The sequence below is a fragment of the Elaeis guineensis genome, chromosome 11 (assembly GCF_000442705.2).
Source record: "Elaeis guineensis isolate ETL-2024a chromosome 11, EG11, whole genome shotgun sequence".
Taxonomy (NCBI): Eukaryota; Viridiplantae; Streptophyta; class Magnoliopsida; order Arecales; family Arecaceae; genus Elaeis; species Elaeis guineensis.
In genome coordinates this window covers 30,188,460-30,209,667 of record NC_026003.2, presented here as the reverse complement: position 1 = coordinate 30,209,667, position 21,208 = coordinate 30,188,460, and positions in this window count along the sequence as shown.

The window sequence follows — 21,208 nt, the reverse complement described above, 5'->3', positions numbered from 1 at the left end:
AATCTTGTGGATTAAGCAACAACTTGAAGACTTTGGTATCAAACTTAATGAAACTCCCATAAGATGTGATAACACTAGTGCTATAAATCTCACTAAAAATCTAATTCAGCATTCTAGGTCAAAATATATTGATATCAGGCATCATTTCATAAGAGAACATATTCAAAATAAAGACATAATTCTTGACTATGTTTGTACTGAAAAATAATTAGCTGACATCTTTACCAAGGTCTTAAGTGAAGATAGATTTTGTAAAATTAGGAGAGAACTAGGAATCTTTGATCCATCTGCTTAAATATCTCTCTAATTTCAAGGTATCATCACCAAAAATCTTTTTAACTTAATTCTCATCTTTTTCTTTTGAGTTCAAAAACCTAAAATTATCATTCTCATAATCAATTTTTGGGTAAACATACTTCTCCTAATGTTTCAATTTTTTTCAAAATTGTTTCATCATTTTTCTGATTTTCTCTGTGCCATGAGTCGACCCCCAGGATCGACCCTAGGGTAAACTTGTAATATTGACTAAATCCTTCGGACACTCTTTTTATTGGAAATCTCTCTTTGAGCCGACCCAACTCTCTGACTTCTTCTTTCCACCGAACCAAAGGTCTCCCTCTCTTCTTCCTCAAATCCAAGTTTTCTCTCAAGATCCTTCTCCCACCGTCTCTCACCCTCTAAATCGCCCTCTTGGAACCACGTTCCTCCCCTTCTCCTCCTTCATTTGGAGTGATTCAAGCTTACCCTAGACTCTACCCGTCTTCTCCAAATCGACACTCCACTTCTCTAAAATCCTTATCTTTCCACTAAAAACCTTTCATCTCTCCCTCACATTTGCTCTCCTAAGTTCCTTGCTATTTCTACTTGCGCAAATGGCTCCAAAGATGAAGCTCCCACAGAGGAGGAAATCAGTTCGCGGGTTGGAGGAAAGTGTGCACCGAAAGAGACAAGCAACCGAGACCACTTCTGCTTCAAACCCTGCTCCTGCTTCAGCTCCAGCTACATTCTGGTCACCAATCAGGCCTAGTAAGGTTTCCCTCTCCGATAAGAAGGTAGAGCCCGGCAAAAATATTGATTTCAGATTTTTTGAAAAGGAAGGATTCTCTATCGGATCAAAAATTAAGGACCAAGGTTGGAAATTCTACTGCTCCCTAAAAGAAAATACTTATGTGAATCTTGTTAGAGAATTTTATCTGAACTTGGGATACAGCAATAAAACAGTAAAATCCACAGTGAAGGGTGTAGAAATTAGCCTAGATCCTATGCTTTTAGGGGAAATTCTTCATTTACCTTGTGAGGGATACACAAACATGGAACTCCCAGTTAAAGAGGAAAGAATAAATGTTATTCTAGAGAGAACCTTCACTGGAAGCCTAAACAAATTAGAGGCAAAGATTCTTTCCATTGAGATGAGGCTGCTACACCATATGGTAACTAAGTTATTTTTTTCTAGAAGTGGTAGACATGATCTTCTCTCTGGTCGAGACATCTGTATTATGTATCATGTTATTACTCAAACCACCCTAAACCTCCCAGCATTGATGTTTGAGGCTATGAGAGAGACCTTGAATAGGTTCAAGGCACATTTGCCTTTTGGTATGGCTCTCACTTTAGTATTCAGGAGGTTCGGAGTTAGCTTTGAGGGGGAGGTGGTAGCTAGGCTATCTCACTCCGACACTATCAACCACCATACTTTGCACCGCATGGAATTTTTCAAAACTGATGGTGGTTGGACAAAAGGTGTGGAAGAGAGAACTGAGGATAGAGCAGAGGAGGAAGAACCATCTTCACCCCTCCGTGATCACAGAGCAGCTTCACCAGATATTTAGTTTATTTCTGATCACGAGACTGGCCCATCAGAGTCTGCTAGGAGACATACTTCAGTTCAGCAGCTAGATAGCAGAGCACATCCTTCAGAGATCAGATTGGCTGATGATCAGATAGAGATGATATCTCAGCATGTAGCTTCCATACTATCTCGTTAGATGGGCACTTCAGCTTTTGCTCAGGGATCAACATCTCATGATGTATCTGATCAAACACTGATCCCCCACATCTCCACTATCTTCCAGATGATTTCTGATCAGTTAGTATGCATCGAGCAGCTTAAGGGTTGTGTATTGAGACTGATTGGCAGAGTACTTGACTTGCAGGGGCAAATGTTAGCTCTAGCCCATCTACAGCCGTATGAGGACATCACTGAGGTCTCAGACCTATCTGCAGAAGCAACCAGACTGCGAGGAGTCTTAGAGAGTGGTTTTGACTTTTTGAGGAGAGAGATCAGGGGCTCTAGTGAGCATGCTTCCACTTAGTTCAGTGCATTGCTACAATCTGTTTCGAGAGCTTTGAACCTTCTGGACACCATCAGACTCTCACTCGTAGCATAGTCCTTTGCTTCTCAGCCTTCAGGATCTTCTCACCCGTCCACTTGTGCTGGCAACTCTATCCATGGCAGAGGCAGACGCGGTCGAGGTCGAGCTCGTGGACATGATCCTACATCTCCTCACCCTATCTCTGATTCATCAAACTCCGATCCATCCAGCCATGATATCTATTAGATCCCGTGTAGTCTATCCTTTCTTTAGTTTTTAGGATCTATCTTGTAGGCTATGTAATGTGTTGACTGATTGACTCTGGGATAGTTTCTATCCATATCTTTTGTACTCTAAGTTGACACTTATGTATTGAAACATCTATGTATTTAGTCACCTTTTGGATATATATATATATATATATATATATATATATATATATATATATATATACTTTGACTTTCAATGAATATCTCTGAATGTGATCAAATTGAATTACTTTTAAATTATGAAATACTTGAATAGCAATATCTTTTAAATGAGCAAATTGATATATCATTTATGATTGCTATATTGAGAGGGAGTAAAACAATAAGCAATAAAGAAACAAGCAATCAAATAAGGAAGCTAAAGAAGTAAAATTGATCCCATCAAAAGGAAGGAATAGAGAAAATATATTCAAAAAAAAAGGAAAAAGTAGAGAATCTCAATTGATGCTGTCAAAAAGGGAGAGTAGAGAATCAAGATTGAGATTGAGCAATAAGAGCAATAAAGATTGAACATTAAGCAAAAATCCAAAAATCAAGACTGAGATTGAGCAATAAGAGCAATAAAGATTTAACAATAAGCAATAAAGAATGAGCAATAAGTAAATTGCTCAGCTTTTACTTTCCAGGCAAATGCACTTATAAGCAAATTTTAGATTTATAACAAATTTCAAATTTATTTTTAAACTGCTTATGATGCATTTCATTCCAATATTTGGCTATAATATTTAAGTGATGCATCTTCATAAATTTGAAATTCATATTCAATGCTTTATATATGCTTTTGCTCAAATTTTTTGTCATCATCAAAAAGGGAAAGATTCTTGCTCTTTGAATTGATTTTAATGATTACAAAGTATTTGAGGGGATTACTAATGATTTTGGCTTGGAAAAAAGCTTATTGCATTTCAGGGGCAAAATCATAATTTTATCAAGACCTGATTCGAAAGCCTCAAGAGCAAGAACAAAAGATGTGCAATCTATTAGAGGAGATTTCAATATTTTTGAAAATATATTTTATAAAAAAATTAGGTTTCTATTTTTGAGTCGACCCCATGAGTCGACTCATGGCTAAAAGGGCTGAACGACATGCAAAAATTTTGGCTGGCACACTCTGTGAGTCGACCCTATGGATCGACCCCTTGGCATGAGTTGACCCTATGAGTCGACCTCTACTGCTCTGCAGGCCAAAATTACAGAACAGTCATTTTCTGCTCTTTTCCATAGAGGTCGACCCCATGAGTCGACCCATGAGCATGAGTCGACCCTATGAGTCGACCCCTGTGACGAAAAAATTCTGCAACGGCTAGTTTTTAACCCATTTCAATTGCATTTAATGTTCATTTAATGTTCTCTAATGGCTCTATTTTAGCCCAGATTACTCTCCACCATTATTTGAAGTTATATAAAGGGACTTAAAGGAGGGAATCAATAGATAGAGAAAGATTTGAAAAAGATTCTTCAAGCATTCTTGTCAACCCTAAGCAAGAATCCATAAAAAGAGTTCAAAAAACTTTTATTTCAAGTTTACCAACTCCTCAAGAGCTCATTAAAGTCTCCAACCACCTTGAGAAAATCAGAAAGTGCTTCCTTCTAATTGAGTAAAGTGTATTTAAAGCTTCAGTCGCTCATTAAAGGAGCTTCATCTGTATTTTTGTGCAACTAACTGTAATACTCTTTTTGAGTTATTATTTTTGTTTTGGAAGGGTTTCAAAATGTGGGAAGGTGATCCGAACCTTGAATTGAATTGTATTGGGTTGGCTTGTACCCAAAAAATAAGTATTCTAGCTTGGGATAGTTAGAGTCAGAGGTTCTGACGAGTGTATTCAGGTTGAATACAGTTTAGTGGATTGAAATTTCTAAGTAGGAGCTTGGGGAGTGGATGTAGGTGCAAAGTTGGCACCGAACCACTATAAATCTTCTTGTTTGTGTTGTGCTTAATTGCTCTCCTTTCAAACTTTTTTATTCTCTTGCATTCTAGCATCCAACTATTACCCTTGCATAAATTACACTCTCTATACTTATCTTGCTCATTGTTAAATAATCTTCATAGTTGTTAGTTAAGTTCAAATTTTTTAAAGAAACCTAATTCACCCCCCCCCTCTTGGGTTGCATAGTTGGGCAACATTGGTCTAATTCGATTAAGTAATTGATCAAACCAAGTCAAATATTGATTAGGATCAGATCAATTAAGTTAATGATCGTACAATTGTTGTTGATCAAATTGATTGAATCCCATATATAGAATTAATTAATTAAGGACCTAATTTGGCTTGTTGGTTTGAGTCCGATTCACTTGAGCTAACCAATTCTGATCAATTGACCTATTGGTGTCTAAGGTAAGTTAATGAGATGTGATTATTTAATTAGTTTCGTTAGTCGATCTGGCCAATTTATTGGTTTCTTAGAAAGGCAATGGGGGGACCTCTACCGATCTTCACTTATCTGGCCAATTTGGAAGATTGAGTCTTGAATTAGATCGCTTAGTGGTTGGATTTAGCCTATGCCAGTTAGATCGATCATATGATGACTAATTAGATGAGACCTAAATCCAAACCTCTCCACAAGTATTAAGTCCGTAGGACTTCCACCATTGTAGATGTGCGAGCGTGCTATCGGTATTGATTGTTCTCAGTGGTTACAGTGGTTCAGTTGCATCGAGAATACGCAACCACTCTATTAGCAAAGAGTTACTCCAGAATAAGGATGGGGTTGGGCTCAATAACTATTAGGTGAGGGACCAAATGACGGCCTTACACCTGCTTGTAAATGATGGATCAGACTTAATTAAAAAGTGTGGACAATAACTGTTAGGTGAGCTCACATGACTTAGAGATCAAGTCACTGCAACATACTTAGAGAAGCATTTAGGCAAAGAGTTGCCTACATATCGATGAGCATATTATCAATAACTGTTAGGCGAGGTGCATGTCATCGGTGGGACCGCATACCCACTAGGAATCTTTTGTCGCATTAAGATTTTTATTTCCTTTTCGGGGAGTGGAGGGATCCAATAAATTAGTAGAAGTCATTGTTTGCATCTTAAAGTCTCTAGAAGTAAATTAAATATTAAGTACAAAAATTTAACTTGAATCTCTACTCTCACAATTTACCATCATGTCAGTCTCAAACCCTCTAGCCCGCATCCTTGAAATCAATCGTTTGATCGGTAATAATTTTAAAGACTGGCTCAGAAATCTTAAGATTGTCCTAACCTCAAAAAAATTAAGCCATGTTCTCGACCAAGATCCTGTAATACTACCAAACCATCTACTACTGAGCAAAGAGCTACTTTTAAGAAGTGGATGAATGAAGACAGTTGGGTCAAGTGCTATATGCTAGCATCCATGTCAAACGAGTTGCAAAGCCAGCACAAGCATATGCCCACTGTATGGGCCATGATCACTCACCTACAAGAGTTGTATAGTGAGCAGAGCTATACTGTATGCTTCGAAGTGTCTAAGAGACTCTTCAATCTGAAGATGCTTGAGGGGCAGTCTGTCCATAAGTACCGTATGACAGTGATCAAGGATATTAAGGAGCTTGGGAAGCTCGGCTACATATGCAAAAGGAGTTATAGATGGATTTGATCCTTCAATCCCTTACTTGTTCATATAGTCAATTCATTGTGAATTTTTATATGAACAAATTTGACTGCACTATTCTCAAACTCATCAACATATTGGTCACCACGGAGGCTACCTTAAAGAGTTCAAGAGGTACTGTTCTCACTATGAAGCAAACTTCTTCTTCCAAGAGAAAGTCTACTAGATAGAAGAAGGTTAAATCTGCAAAGAAGTAGAAGAAAGAGAGCAAGCCGAAGAAGGATGGTCCAAAGGCGGCTGAGGCAAAGAGAAAGTGTTTCCACTGTCATGCTGAAGGCCATTGGAGGAGGAACTATCCTAAATACTTGAAGAGCCTAAAGACTAAAATGAGTGATAAACCTTCTGAAGGTATGCTTATAATTGAATCTAACCTTACGATTTCTTTTACTTCTAGTTGGATATTAGACTCTGACTCGAGTGCTCATATATGTACCTCAATACAGGATCTGATAGAAAGTAGGAGGTTGAGAAAAGATGACGTGATCCTTCAGATCGACAATGGAGCAAAGATTGCTACAGAGGTCGTTGGCACTTATCCTCTTCGATTACCATCTGGTGTTAGATTAGATTTGAAAGACTATTATTATATTCCTGTAGCTAGTCAAAATTTAATTTTCATGTCTATGCTAGCATAGGAAGATTTTAAAATTTATTTTAATAAAGACTTTTGTTCTATTTATTTACAAAATAAATTTATTGCATGAGATTTTTTAATTGACAGTCTTTATCACTTGCATGTTGATACGAACGTGAACCCAAATGAGTAAATAGTGAGTACCGTAGGCCAGAAGAGATCCAGAAATAAAATTAACCAAAAGTACTTGTGGCACCATAGAGTAGGCCATATTGGAAAGGATAGAATAAATAGGCTGGAAAAGGATGGGATCCTTGGCTCTCTTAATCCAGAGTCATATCTAGCTTGCGAATCTTGCTTTCGAAGAAAAATAGCCAAGTTACACTTTGTAGGACATGGGGAGAGGACCACTGAGTTACTTATCCTGATACACAGGGATGTGTGTGGGCCATTTGATGCGTAGGTCAGGGGTGGTTATACCTACTTCATTATCTTTACTGATGATTTATCTAGGTACAGGTATGTGTATCTGATGAAACACAAATATGAGGCCTTTGAAAAGTTTAAGCAATTCAGACATAAAGTAGAAAATAAACAGACAAATCCATTAAGGTTCTTCGATCTGATCGAGGAGGTGAATACCTTAGTTAGGAATTTCTGAGATATCTTAAGGACAACGACATAGTCTCTCAATGGACACCTCATGGAACACCTCAGCTCAACGGAGTATCCGAAGGAGGAATAGGACTCTATTGGATATAGTCAGGTCCATGATAAGCTTCACTGATCTACCCTTATTTCTTTGAGGACATGCCTTGTTAACTGCCATTCACTTGTTGAAAAGGATTCCATTAAAGTCCATTCCTACCACATCGTATGAGATATGGTTTGGTAAGAAGCTGAGTCTGGGTTATCTCAAGACTTGGGGATGTTCAGTCTATGTCAAAAGATAGATAGCAGATAACTTAGAGGATAGATCTATTATAGCTCGCTTTATAGGATATCCAAAAGAATCCATGGGATACTACTTCTACTTTCCATAAGATTACAATGTGATTATGAGTCAAAATACCGTATTCCTAAAAAAATAGTTTATCTAGAATGGCAGTAGTGGGAGGTTAGTGGAGCTTGAAGAGAAAGTTTTTGAAGAGCCAAGAGCTATAAATCCTCAAGAACCCATAATCCATGAGCTAGTAGTTGATGTTCCTCTACCACCTCGTAGATCTAGCAAGATCTCCCAACCTCCTGAAAGGTACATGAGTATGCTTATGGAAGAATTAAAGAAAATATTTCTTATGGGAGATAGAAGTCATACTGATAATCCTAATACCTTTGACGAGACGATGTCTGATATTGATTTTGAGAAATGGTTAGATGCTATGGAGTCAAAAATTGACTCGATGCACTTGAATCAAGTTTGAACCTTAGTGGATCCACCTGAGGATATTGTACCCCATTAGGTATAAATGGATCTACAAAAAAAAAAAAGGTGCCGATGGTAATGTAGAAATCTATAAAGCTAGGCTTGTGGCTAAAGGTTATAGTCAGTGGAGGGCATTGACTATCAGAAAAACTTCTTGCCCATAGCCATGCTGAAATCCATCTGCACTCTGCTTGCTGTTGCAACATACTATGATTTTGAAGTCTGGTAGATGGATGTGAAAACTACTTTTCTGAATGGATATCTTGAGGAAGATATCTATATGGAGTAGCCTATGGGTTTCACGTCCAGTGATAGTGATCACAGAGTCTGCAAGTTGTAAAGGTCCATATGCGAATTAAAACAAGCTTCTCGGAGTTGGAACCATCATTTTGATGAGGCAATCAAATCGTTTGATTTCATCAAAAATGAAGAGGAACCTTGAGTGTACAAGAGGATCAGTAAGAGTGCGATAATATTCTTCGTATTATACGTAGATAATATTCTCCTCATTCGAAATGATATTCCCATGCTGACCACAGTCAAAAAATGATTATCCAAAAAATTTTCCATGAAAGACCTAGGGGAAGCATCCTATATTCTCAAAATAAAGGTTTATAGGGATAGACCCAAACGAATACTTGGCCTATCATAAAAGATGTACATAGAAAAGGTGCTAAAAAGGTTCAACATGAAAAACTCCAAGAGAGGTCTCTTATCTCTTAGGCATGGTATTAGTCTTTCCAAGATGATGTGTCCAACCACATTTGAGGAGATTCAACACATGAGTAGATTTTCTTATGCCTCAGCCATAAAGAGCCTCATATAGGCCATACTATGTACTCGACCTGATATTGTCCTTGCTGTGAATAACATCCTTAAGTACTTGAGAAGGACTAAGAATTTATTTTTAGTCTTTGGAGGAGACACTGAGTTGCAAGTTGAGGGGTATACTGATTTTGACTTCATATCTGATCTTGATGATAGAAAGTCTATATCAGGATATGTGTTCATTTGCAATGGTGGCACGGTCAGCTGGAAGAGTTCCAAGCAACCCATCATAGCGGATTCGACCATGGAGGCTAAGTATGTCGCTACTTCAAATGCAGCAAAGGAAGGCTTCTAGTTTAAGAAGTTCATCGCAGAACTTGGAGTTATGACATTGGATGCCATACCACTCTACTGCGACAATAATGGAGCCATAGCACTTGCTAAAGAGCTGAGGTCTTATAAAAAATCTAAGTACATCAAGCGGCGGTTTTATATCATACGCGACTACCTCAAAAGACACATGTCGAGGTGTGAAGAGTAGATTCTGCAGACAATATGGCAGACCTACTGACTAAGTAGTTGAGCCAACCAAAAATGAAAGTCCACCTTGAGAAGATGAGACATAGATTTGTAGCCAATTGGCTTTAGTCCAAGTGAAAGATTGTTAGATGTATATCCTAAAAGTCAATATAACTGATACATTATAATAAATTAAAGCATAATTTTATACTTAATATATTGATATGAGCAATAAAAAGATAAGTTCTTTTCTATTCAAGTATAATGTATCCTTGAATCATCCATGAAATTAATTTTGACATATATTCTCAAAGTGTTGAGAATTAGAGATGTATTTAATTCCTAAATGCTGCCAGTCATAGGATCATTATGAGCACAGTGATAGATCTGGATAGATTGGTGCACAAATCAATCTTTCGAGATATATGAGTCTCTGATCTCCTGTGTAGAGACGTAGGGTGATGAGTGTGGATAGTTGTTAGAGAACAACTAGTACTGAGCGTGACCATACGAAAGATCACTTGGATTTCTATTCGATCATCAGTGATTGTCTCGATGCTATAGTTGTATGACTGATCCTTTGACTTGAGATGATACTACTACTCGCAGTGAAGTTGCTAGAGTTTGACTGATACATAAACATGGGTCTCAATGAGCTCTTGTAGTGAATGTTGGTGATAGTTAGTCCACTATCGGAGGGGGTGCACAGCAAGCTAGGATCTATCGACCTTGATAGAGAAGAGTAGTCTTATGAGATTTAAGATGCTAAGTCTAAGAGTCTATGGCCATAGCAGTGTGATTGACAGACTACTCCTCAAATTTTATAGGATAACTCTCTATCAAGCTTGATATATTCTATCTAGACACGTATCCTATTCCTACAGTAGACCAATTATCATCAACATTTACTACAAAGACTCATTGAGACCATATTTATATGTCAGTCAAACTCCAGCAGCCTCACTATGAGTAGTCGTACCATTGTAGGTGAAAGGACCATTCACACATCTACAACATCGAGACAATCACTGACAATTGAGTAGAAATCTAAGTGATCTCTCATATGGTCACTCTCAGTACTAGTTGTTCTCTAAAAGTACCTGCACTTTTCGCTCCATGTCTCTATACTATAGACTAGAGACTCATCTATCTCGAAGGAAGTGATCTGTGTAACGATCTATCCATATCGATCATCATCCTTATGATGATACTATGATCGAAAGTATTTAGGAATTATATACATTTCTCTAATTCTCAATACTTTAGGAATATATATCGAAATGTGAATTTTATAGATGATTCAAGGATACATTATGCTAGAATGAAAATTAAACTTACTCTTTATTGATTAAATCAATGAATTAAGTATAAAATTATATCTTAGATTTATTACAATGTGTTTGCTATATTGGCCTCTAGGACATACATCTAACAATCTTTTATTTGGACTAAAGCAAATTGGCCACTAATCTAAGTCCCATCTTCTCAAGGTGGACTTCCATCTTTGGCTAGTTCAATTACTTTATCAACAGGTCTGCCACATTGTCTGTGGAGTCTACTTTTTGCACCTCGACATATTTCTTTTTGAGATAGTCACGTATACCACTGCTCTATGTGCTTAAATTTTTAGTAAGACTTAGGCTCTTTAGCGAAGGCTATGGTGTCATTGTCTTTGCAGTATGTTGTCATAGCATCTAATGGTATGACATTCAGTTCTGTAAATAACATTAAAATCAGATTTTATTCTACACATCTATAGCATACTCAACTTTCATTGATCGATTGTTTGGAATCTTTTCAATATATCGAACCAACATCGTATAAGAATATACCCTGATATAGATATTCTATCATCAGAATCAGACATGAAGTCTGAATCAGTATACCCCTCGACTCATAACTTAGAACCTCCTCCAAAGATCAAGAATAAATCTTTATTTCTTCTCAAATACTTAAGGATATTCTTCATAGCTATCCAGTGCTCCTCGTCTGGATTCAACTGATACCTGCTCATGAAACCTACAATAAAGACAATATCAAGTCAAGTACACAGCATGGCATACATGAGACTCTTTATTGTTGAGGCATAAGAAATGTAACTCATGCACTAAACTTTCTCAGATGTGGTCGGACACATCATCTTGAAAAGACTAATACCATGCCTAAGAGGTAAAAATCCTCTTTTAGAATTTTTCATACTGAACCTCTTCAGCACATTCTCTATGTATAGCTTTTCTGACAGGCCTAGCATCCTTTTAGACCTATCCCTATAGACCTTTATTCCAAGAATATAGGATGCTTCTCTTAAGTTTTTCATAGAGAATTTCTTGGACAACCATCTTTTCACCGTGGCCAGTATGGAAATATCATTCTCAATAAGGAGAATATCATCACGTACAATATGAGGAATGTTATTGTGCTCCCACTAATCTTTTTTTGTATACACAAGATTCCTCTTCATTCTTGATGAAACCAAATGATTTGATCGCATCATTAAAATAAAGATTTGAACTCCGAGAAGCTTGCTTTAATCTGTATATGGACGTTTGTAGCTTGTAGACTCTATGATCACCATCACCAGATGTGAAACCCAAAGGTTGCTCTATATAGATATCTTCCTCAAGATATCTATTGAGGAAAGCAGCTTTCACATCCATCTATCAGAGTTCATAATCATAATAAGCTGCAATAGCAAACAGAGTGTGGATGGATTTCAGCATGGCTATGAGTGAGAAGGTTTTCTGATAGTCAATGCCCTCATGCTGACTATAATATTTTATCATGAGCCTAGCTTTATAGGTCTCTACCTTACCATCGACACCTATTTTTTTTTGTAGATCTATTTACACCCAATGGGTACTATACCATCAGGTGGATCCACTAAGGTCTATACTTGGTTTGAGTGTGTCGAGTCAATCTCTGACTTCATTGTATCTAATTATTTCTTGAAATTGATGTTAGACATCACCTCATCAATGGTCTTAGGATCATCACCATGATCCTTATCTCTAAAGAAGAATATTTTCTTTACTTTCTCTGTAAGCATACCCATTTACCTTTTAGGAGGTCGAAAAATCCTGCTAGATCTATGAGGTGTAGAGGAACATCAACTACTAACTCATGAATAATGAGTTTCTGAAGATCCATAGCTTTTTGCTCTTCAGAAATCTTCTTTTCAAGCTCAACTAACCTCCCATTGCCATCATTCTTGATAAACTATTTTTCTAGAAATATGACATTCGGAGTTACAATCATATTGTGATTTTGTGAAAAGTAGAAGTAGTATCCCATTGATTTTTTTGGATACCCTATAAAATAAGCTAATACAGATCTATCCTCTAATTTTTCAGCCATCTGTCTCTTGACATAGGCAGGACATCCACAAGTCTTAAGATAACCTAATCTTGACTTCTTACCATACCATATCTCATATGGTGTGGTAGGAATAAATTTTGATGGAATCCTATTCAACAGGTAAATTACAGTTAATAAGGCATGTCCCAAATATATAAGGATAAATCAGTAAAGCTCATCATAGATCTAACCATATCTAATAGGATCCTATTCTTCCTTTCAGATATCCCGTTGAGCTGAGATGTTCCGAGAGGAGTTCATTGAGAGACTATGCCGTTGTCTTTAAGATATCTTAAAAATTTTTGACTAAGATATTCACCTCCTCGATTAAATTGAAGATCCTTAATGGATTTATCTTTTTATTTTTTTACTTTATTTTTAAATTTTTTAAACTTTTTAAAGACTTCAGATTTGTGTTTCATCAGATACACATACTCATACCGAGATAAATCATTAATAAAGATGATGAAGTAGCTATAATCACCCCTAACCTATATATCAAATGGCCCATACATATTGGTGTGTACTAGGGGCAAGTAACTCGATGACCCTCTCCCCATGTCCTACAAAAGATAACTTGACTATTTTTTCTCGAAGGCAAGATTCATAAGTTGGGTACAACTCTAGATCAAGAGAACCAAAGATCCTATCCTTTTTTAGTTTATTTATCCTATCATTTCTAATATGGCCTAGTCTATGATGCCACAAGTATTTCTGGTTAATTTCATCTCTAGATCTCTTTTGACCTACAACACTCCCTATTTACTCATTCAAATTCACATTCGTATCAACATGCAAGTGATATAGACTATCAATTAAAAGATCATATGTAATTAATTTATTTCATAAATAAATAAAATAAAAATATTTATTAAAATTAAATTCAAAACCATTCTGTGCTAGCACAGATATGGAAATTAAATTTTGACTAGCTATAGGAACAAAGTAATAGTCTTTTAAATCTAATCTAAATTCTGATGGTAATCAAAGAGGATAAGTGCCAATGGCTTCTGCAGCAACTTTTGCTCTATTGCAGATTCGAAGGCTTATATCACTTTTCCTCAACCTCTGACTTTCTATTAGATCCTACATGGAGGTACATATATGAGCACTCGAATCAGAGTCCAATACCCAACTAGAAGTAGAAGAAACCATCCGATTAAATTCAATTACAAGCATACCTTTTGAAGGTTTATCATCCTTTTTGATCTTTAGGCTCTCTAGGTAGAGTGGACAGTTCCTCTTCTAGTGGTCATTAGCATCATAGTGAAAATACTTTTCCTTTGCTTCAGCCTTCTTTGGAACATCTTTCTTTGGCTTGCTCTCTTTCTTCTGCTTCTTAGTGAATTTATTCTTCTTCTTCCAACCAGACTTTCTCTTGATCGAAGAAGTCTGCTCCACAGTGAGAACAGTGCCCATTGAACTCTTCAAGACTTCCTCCATAGTGGCTAATATGTTGACTAGTTTGGGTATAGCACAATCAAGTTTGTTCATATGAAAATTTATAATAAATTGACTATATGAACTAGTAGGAGATTGAAAGATTAAATTCATTTGTAATTTCTTTTGCATATCAAGTCTGATCTTTCTAAGCTCCTCAATATCCTTGATCACTATCATACAGTGCTCATGGGCTGACTGCTCTTCACGCATCTTCAGATTGAAGAGTCTTTTGGATACTTTGAAGTATGCTGTATGGCTCTACTCACCATACAACTCTTGTAGGTGATTGATCATAGCTCTGACAGTGAGCATATGCCCATACTAGCTCTGCAACTCATTTATCATAGATGCCAATATATAGCACTTAACCCGACTATCTTCATCCGTCCACTTTTCATAAGCAGTTCTTTACTTTGTAGTAGGTGATTTGGTAACACTAGGGATTTTTGATTGAGTACATGGTCTAGTTTTTTAGAAGTCAGGACAATCCTGAAGTTTTTCAGCCAGTCTTTATAGTTTGTTTTGATCCAATGATTGGATTCAAGGATACGGGCTAGAGGGTTTAAGGCTGACATTGTTTAACTACAGAATAGAGATTCAAGTTAGACTTTTGTACTTTAAATTTATATTTGTTTCTAAGAACTTTAAGATGCAAAAAATAACTCCTACTAATTTTTTGGATCCCTCCACTCTCTGGATGGAAAATGAAAATCCTGACACGATAACTGGATTCCTAGTGGGTGCTACGGTCCCACCGATGTCATGTATCTCATTTAACAGTTATTGGTAACATGTACACTGATCTATGGATAATTCTTTATCCAGATACTTCTGTAAGCATGTTACAACAACTTAGTTTCTAAGTTATGTGGGCTCACCTAATAGTTATTGACCACACTCTTTAGTTAAGCTCGACCCACAATTCGCAAGTAGGTGTAATTTTGTCATTGGAACCCTCACCTAATAATTATTGGGCCCAACCCCATACTGATCGTAGAGCAACTCTTTGCTAATAGAGTAGTTATGTGTTCCCAGTGCAACTAAACCATTATGACCCACCAAGAACAATCAATACCAGTAGCATGCCCGCACATCTATAATGATGAAAGATCTATGGACTTAATATTTATAGAGAGATTGTAATTTAGATCTCATCTAATCAGTCATCATGTGATCAATCTAATTGGCATGGGCTAAAGCAAACTGCCAAGTAACCTTATTCAAGACTCAATCTTTCAAATTGACCAAGTAAGTGGAGATCGGTGGGGGTCCCCCTATTGCTTTCCTTAGACATCAATAAATTAGCCAGATCAGTGAATGAAACTAATTAAATAACCACCTCTCAATTACTTATCTTAGACATCATTAGGTCAATTGATCCAAGTAGGTTAGCTTAAGCGAATCAGGCTCAAGCCATCAAGCTAAATTAGGTTCTTAGGTTAATCGATTCTATACATGAGATTCAATCGATTTGATCAACAATAATTACTTGATCTTGTAACTTAATTGACCTAACCCTAATCAATACTTAATTTGGATTGATCAATTACTTAATCAAATTAGACCTATTATGATCAAATCAAAAATCCTAGTTACAATCTAAGTACATGATCTAATTTTTGATTTTTCCATGATCAAAATCTTCATGCACAAACATAAATTTTAAATTTTAAAACTAAATTTCAAATCTAAATTTTTTGCTTGAAAGATAAATTTTAAATTATGAAACTAATTTTCAGATTTAACATATAAGAATATATCTCATATATGCATACAAAATTTAGATCTAAACAAAATTCAGATCATTACGTGATATTATATATTTTTTATACAAATCATGAATAATTTTAAAAATAATTTTTAGATCTAAATATACAATTACATATCTCATATATAAATCATAAATCAGGTCAAATTAATTTTTAGAATTATGGATACATCTACATATCGCTTAAACATGAACTAGAAACCATTTTAGAATAAAATTTAGATCTATGCATGCTAACACATATCAACTATATGATCTAAAAATTAAATCTAAAATAAATTTTAGATTCAAAAAAATTATCTATACATCTCAAGTATCAAGAAAAATCAGATTTTGAAATTTTTTTCAAAAATATGTATGTCAATTTTATTCATATGAAATTCATGGCTCTGATACTACTATTGAAATTTGATGTCGGGGCATGCATGTATAAATTAAATTTTTATTTTTTAAATAATACAGTAAAATAGAAGATTAAAACTTTTTTTAATCTAAATCATGCATACTTAAAACTAGAACACAAGGATCTACTTCATATGCTGAAATTGAACACATACTGAATTTTATGCTAAAATTAAATATGTGATCAAAGCACATACCTGTTTTATAATTTCTTTCTTCAAATCTGAATTTAAAAGAGAGTAGATTCTTTCTTAGCCATACAAGTGCTCAGCTTCTATGGTATCCACTCATAATCAATCTGAAACAGTCCTCTTTGATGTTGATACTTCTTCTCTAAGAATAATTAGCCTATGGATCTGAATGAAGCCTGGATCGCGATCAAATTTTTGATCTTTTTCTTGATCTTTTTTTCTTTTCTTCTCTTCCTTTTCTTTTTTTGATTATGAAAAAATCAAGGATAAAAAAATTAGCAAGCAAAAAGATGCCCAAGCTTCTCTTGGGCATGTTGAAGTGGGACGCTCAACACCTTAGGCATTAGACTTCAAGGAGAGAAGAGAGATGAGGCATGGGGAGCTTCTAAGGGAGGCATGGGCTACTAAAATTCAGAGTTAAGGATGTTAAAAAATATGTCCCAAAAGTCAATCGTCAACCTGTTGATGGTTGAGCAACCTTGTATTGTAATTAATTTGTTAATAAATAAAAGATATTTTTGGCATTTTCATCACAAATTTTTATCTTCTAATGAACTCCGTTGTTGTGATGAAGTCTTTAGGACTATTTTGGTTCAATAAAGAGAGATTTATCGATTATCCCTTAAAACTATTCACGACCAAATGATGGGCTGTTAATAAGGATGACAGCTTCTATCGAGTATAGGTCGCTGTAGGCCATATGAGTTGGTTGTTCTCTTAACCAAAGAATGTGGAGATACTGGTATGGCATACAGGTGAGATATAAGGATACATCATCATTGAACGTGACCAACTCCAGAGTATTTTGCTGTCAAAAATATCTTTGATGGGATATAGGTATAAGTGTCTTTTAGACCTGAGATTGCTTCAGTGACTTGCAAGCAACTCACTGTGCTTTGGTACTGGACTAACTGAATTTTTAATTCAGTGATGGAAGGCTTCTAGGCACAGTCAAGTACTTGCGAAGTCTGAGTGTGATCAAGATGGGATGGACCGCTCCAAAAGTTGGAGAAGAATGAGCCATTGTATTTCAATTTAGCAAAACCTTGGCCAGGGTAATCCATCAGATGGATTTGCTATTTTGAAATACAATGTGGACAACCTGATCAGAGTTGATAGTTGAACTTTGAGGTATCTTATGAGCATTTTGATCAAAGAGATGAATTATATAGAAACTATATCCGCATGGGTTCTAAGGATGTTGTTCGATACATTCGACCTATCCGACCGTCGAGTACCATTGCTAAATGGTCATTTCGATTGGTACAAGAATTTATTTCTATACTATCAACTTAGGTTTGGACCTATGAAGTCACACACATTGGAGTTCATAATCCGATCAGATGGTTGATCAATGATTAAGAATCATTCTAGGGTTAAACGATCAATACAATTGATATTTAACCTAGTGCAAGTATTGCAGGAGGGTCGATTAGCAATTCGATTGCTAATTAGCTTAATTTGATTAATCCAATAAGTTGAGATTAATTTTAATTTAATATAATTTAATTAGATTTAGTTTGAGCTTTATTGGATCAAGTTCAATTGGTTTATTGGATAAGCCAAGTGCAAGGAAAAACTAGTCCTAGTCCAATTAGGAGTTGGGTCAACCTAATTTCTAATTTGATTAAAAAATTAAATCAGATTTAAATATAATTTAATTTGATTAAATTAAATTTTTAATTAGGTTAAGACCTATTTTAATTGGGTTGATTTGATTTTGATTTGATTTGGTTTGAGAAACCAAATTTGAACATGTCATAGATTGAACCCTAGTAAGACTAGGATTCCACCTTGCGCCACCTTAGCCCCCCACACCCACTCTCTCTTATTTTGTATGACAAAACTTTCTCTCCTAGGCCTTCACACATTCCCAAAGCTTTTCACTCTTTCTCTCTTACATGGAATGTGGTTGTGGACCAAGTCAAAGTAGGAATTAGTTTGGATTTCAAATTCTATGAGATAGAATTTTAGGAAACCAAAACTCTTTCCTTATGGCACTAATTTTATTCAAATATTTTTTAGAATTTTTATGACTTTTATAGAATATATTATGCACCCTTTGTTGGTGGTCCATGGCAGAAAAAGAAGGAGGGGGCACCCAAGAGTTGGGCACCACTTGTCTTGCCCTGTTTGGATTTTCCTTGACTAGGTATTTGACCTAGACAAGGATTCTTCATATCTCATTATTTAAGATAAATTTCTTCTTGAAATTTTTGTGGATTATGGAGCATTGAGAGACCTTTGGGGTGTATAAAAATCAAAGAAAAAAGTATTATGGTGTGGAGATATAATTGACACAAAACTAAGTATTTGGGTTTGAGCAAAGAGAAGAAGAAGAGGGTCCTCTTCTAGGGTTGAAGTGTTTGGGTTTCACCCCTTCCATTCCTCCATCTATGAGTTTTCTGAGAGTGTCTCACATCCAAAACTCATTCTCCTACTTTTCATCTTTGGAAGAGTCCATATCAAGAAGAAGAAGATATCTGATCGACCATCGAAGAAGGATCAGCATAGTACTAGCATACTGTGTTGATTTTCTAGACCAGAACTTCTGATTGTGATTCGTGGGCTCGTGTGGATGATTCTTAGAGGCTGAACGCATGTGCAGCTCACAACATCATCCTCAAGCTCGAATCAGCAAAGTTAGAAGATCTAACTTGCAAGGTAATAGATATGATCTATTATATTTTACATACATTAGATGTAGTATAGAAACATGTTGATATGATCAACATGTAGTTCTTGCTCTTCATATTTTTTTTTTTGATTTAATGCCATGTAATAATCATGTAATAGAATCTTAGATCTAGGGATTTTCTAGTTTTATAAGATAAATTTTAATTTATTTTAGTCTTCCGCTGCCTGATCTTAAAAAAGTTTCAAGATCTAACCCTAAAATCCTAGATCTGGTTCCTTCAATTGGTATCAGAGCCTAGGTTGTTTATTACATGATTATTTATACATGTTTAGATTATTTCTTAGATTAGATCTAATTTATAATCTGATTATTAAATCTAAAATTAAAATTTTTAGATCAATCACAAACTGTAGGTTGTCCTGCTGTAAGGTTTACCTCATATATTGCAAAGGTTGTCCTAGTTCGTGTAGATCTATCTTTAATCATAAATTTGTTAGATATGATCTAGATTAAATTTATGATTTATTATATTTAAAAGGTATTTAAATCTAAAATAAAATCTCTTTGTTAATAATTTTCATGCAAAGAACCATCATATATTTGTCTGGAAAATTTGCATAATTTAAAATTGAAATTATTTCAATTATATGAACCTGTTTAGATTAGATCTAAAGTAGTTTTATGCTTATTTCACTTGTATTTTGATTATGAATCAAACATGCAACTTGGTTGGTAGAACCATGTTGTAAAAATATTTTACAAACATAAAAATTATTTTCGAAAAACCGAACCCCAACCCTCAGCCCAAAACTTAATTGAGAATTAAGAAGTTGTTTGATTAGGTTCTAGGATTGTGACTTGAAGAACCTAAGACACAAACCATAACACATTGGGTTAATGGGTTAGTAGAAATTAGGTCCATTAATTGGGTTAGACCTAAAGTTAGATTAAAGATGGACTTAATTAGAGAATTGACTAAATCTAATCAATTGTTGTCTTAGATTAGGTCAAGGATTCTCTAGATCAATTACAATAGTTGTAATTGGTCAAGTCCATGTCTTTAACTAGAACTAAATGGACTTGATTCTTGGCTAAGCGGTCTAGCACAGACTATTAGGTTGATCTAATCAAAATTAATTAAACCAGTTGGTGTCTAAGGTAAACCAGACTGATGATTTTTAATTGGGAGCCCGCTTACCTGATCATTTTCGATGGTGTCTAAGGCAAGCTTTGGCAGACCCTCCCACCGATCGAACTTACCTAGCCTCTAGATAAAATTATATTTTGATCAAATTATTTGACTATTCGAGCTGACCCATGTCAGCTAGGTAAATCAGTGTGACTGATTTAAGTGCTCCTAGACCAGTCCTTTTAATGGTCTCCCTTAAGCTGACTTGGTGAAGCCAGTGGGAGGATCATGATAAGCTGGTTCATCTGACCTCCTCCTCTAAATCAATTAAATCCTCTAAAATTATTAGATTCTTAAAATAAAATAGTTATGGTGATAACTAGATCATAGCCTCCTATTAAGTGGACGATAATGGGTCCATCAATTGGATAATCATTGGAGGCCCAAAGGCTTGGTGCTTATCGGCTGATGGAATTGTCATTCATAATATGATTTTTTGACTGCATCTTTCTAAATAATGGTTAGGTTAGCCAACCAAAGTTGGGCCTAATCATTCATTAGCTAGATGGGCCAAGTATGGTCATGTTAATGGTTGGACCTAACCAGACCTTTTCAGTGGATGCCAAAGTCTACTGATGAGGGACTAGGGCAAAATTAAAATTATTAGAAATTATTTAAAAAAATAATTAGTTACGAACCTACCCTTAGATGTACATGGGTTGGCCAACCAATGTTAGGCTTGTGTGTAGTCTAAGTGGATTCTAGTATCCACTAAGGAATTAGGGTAATTTCTTGAATTGGAGGTAGAGGCTACTA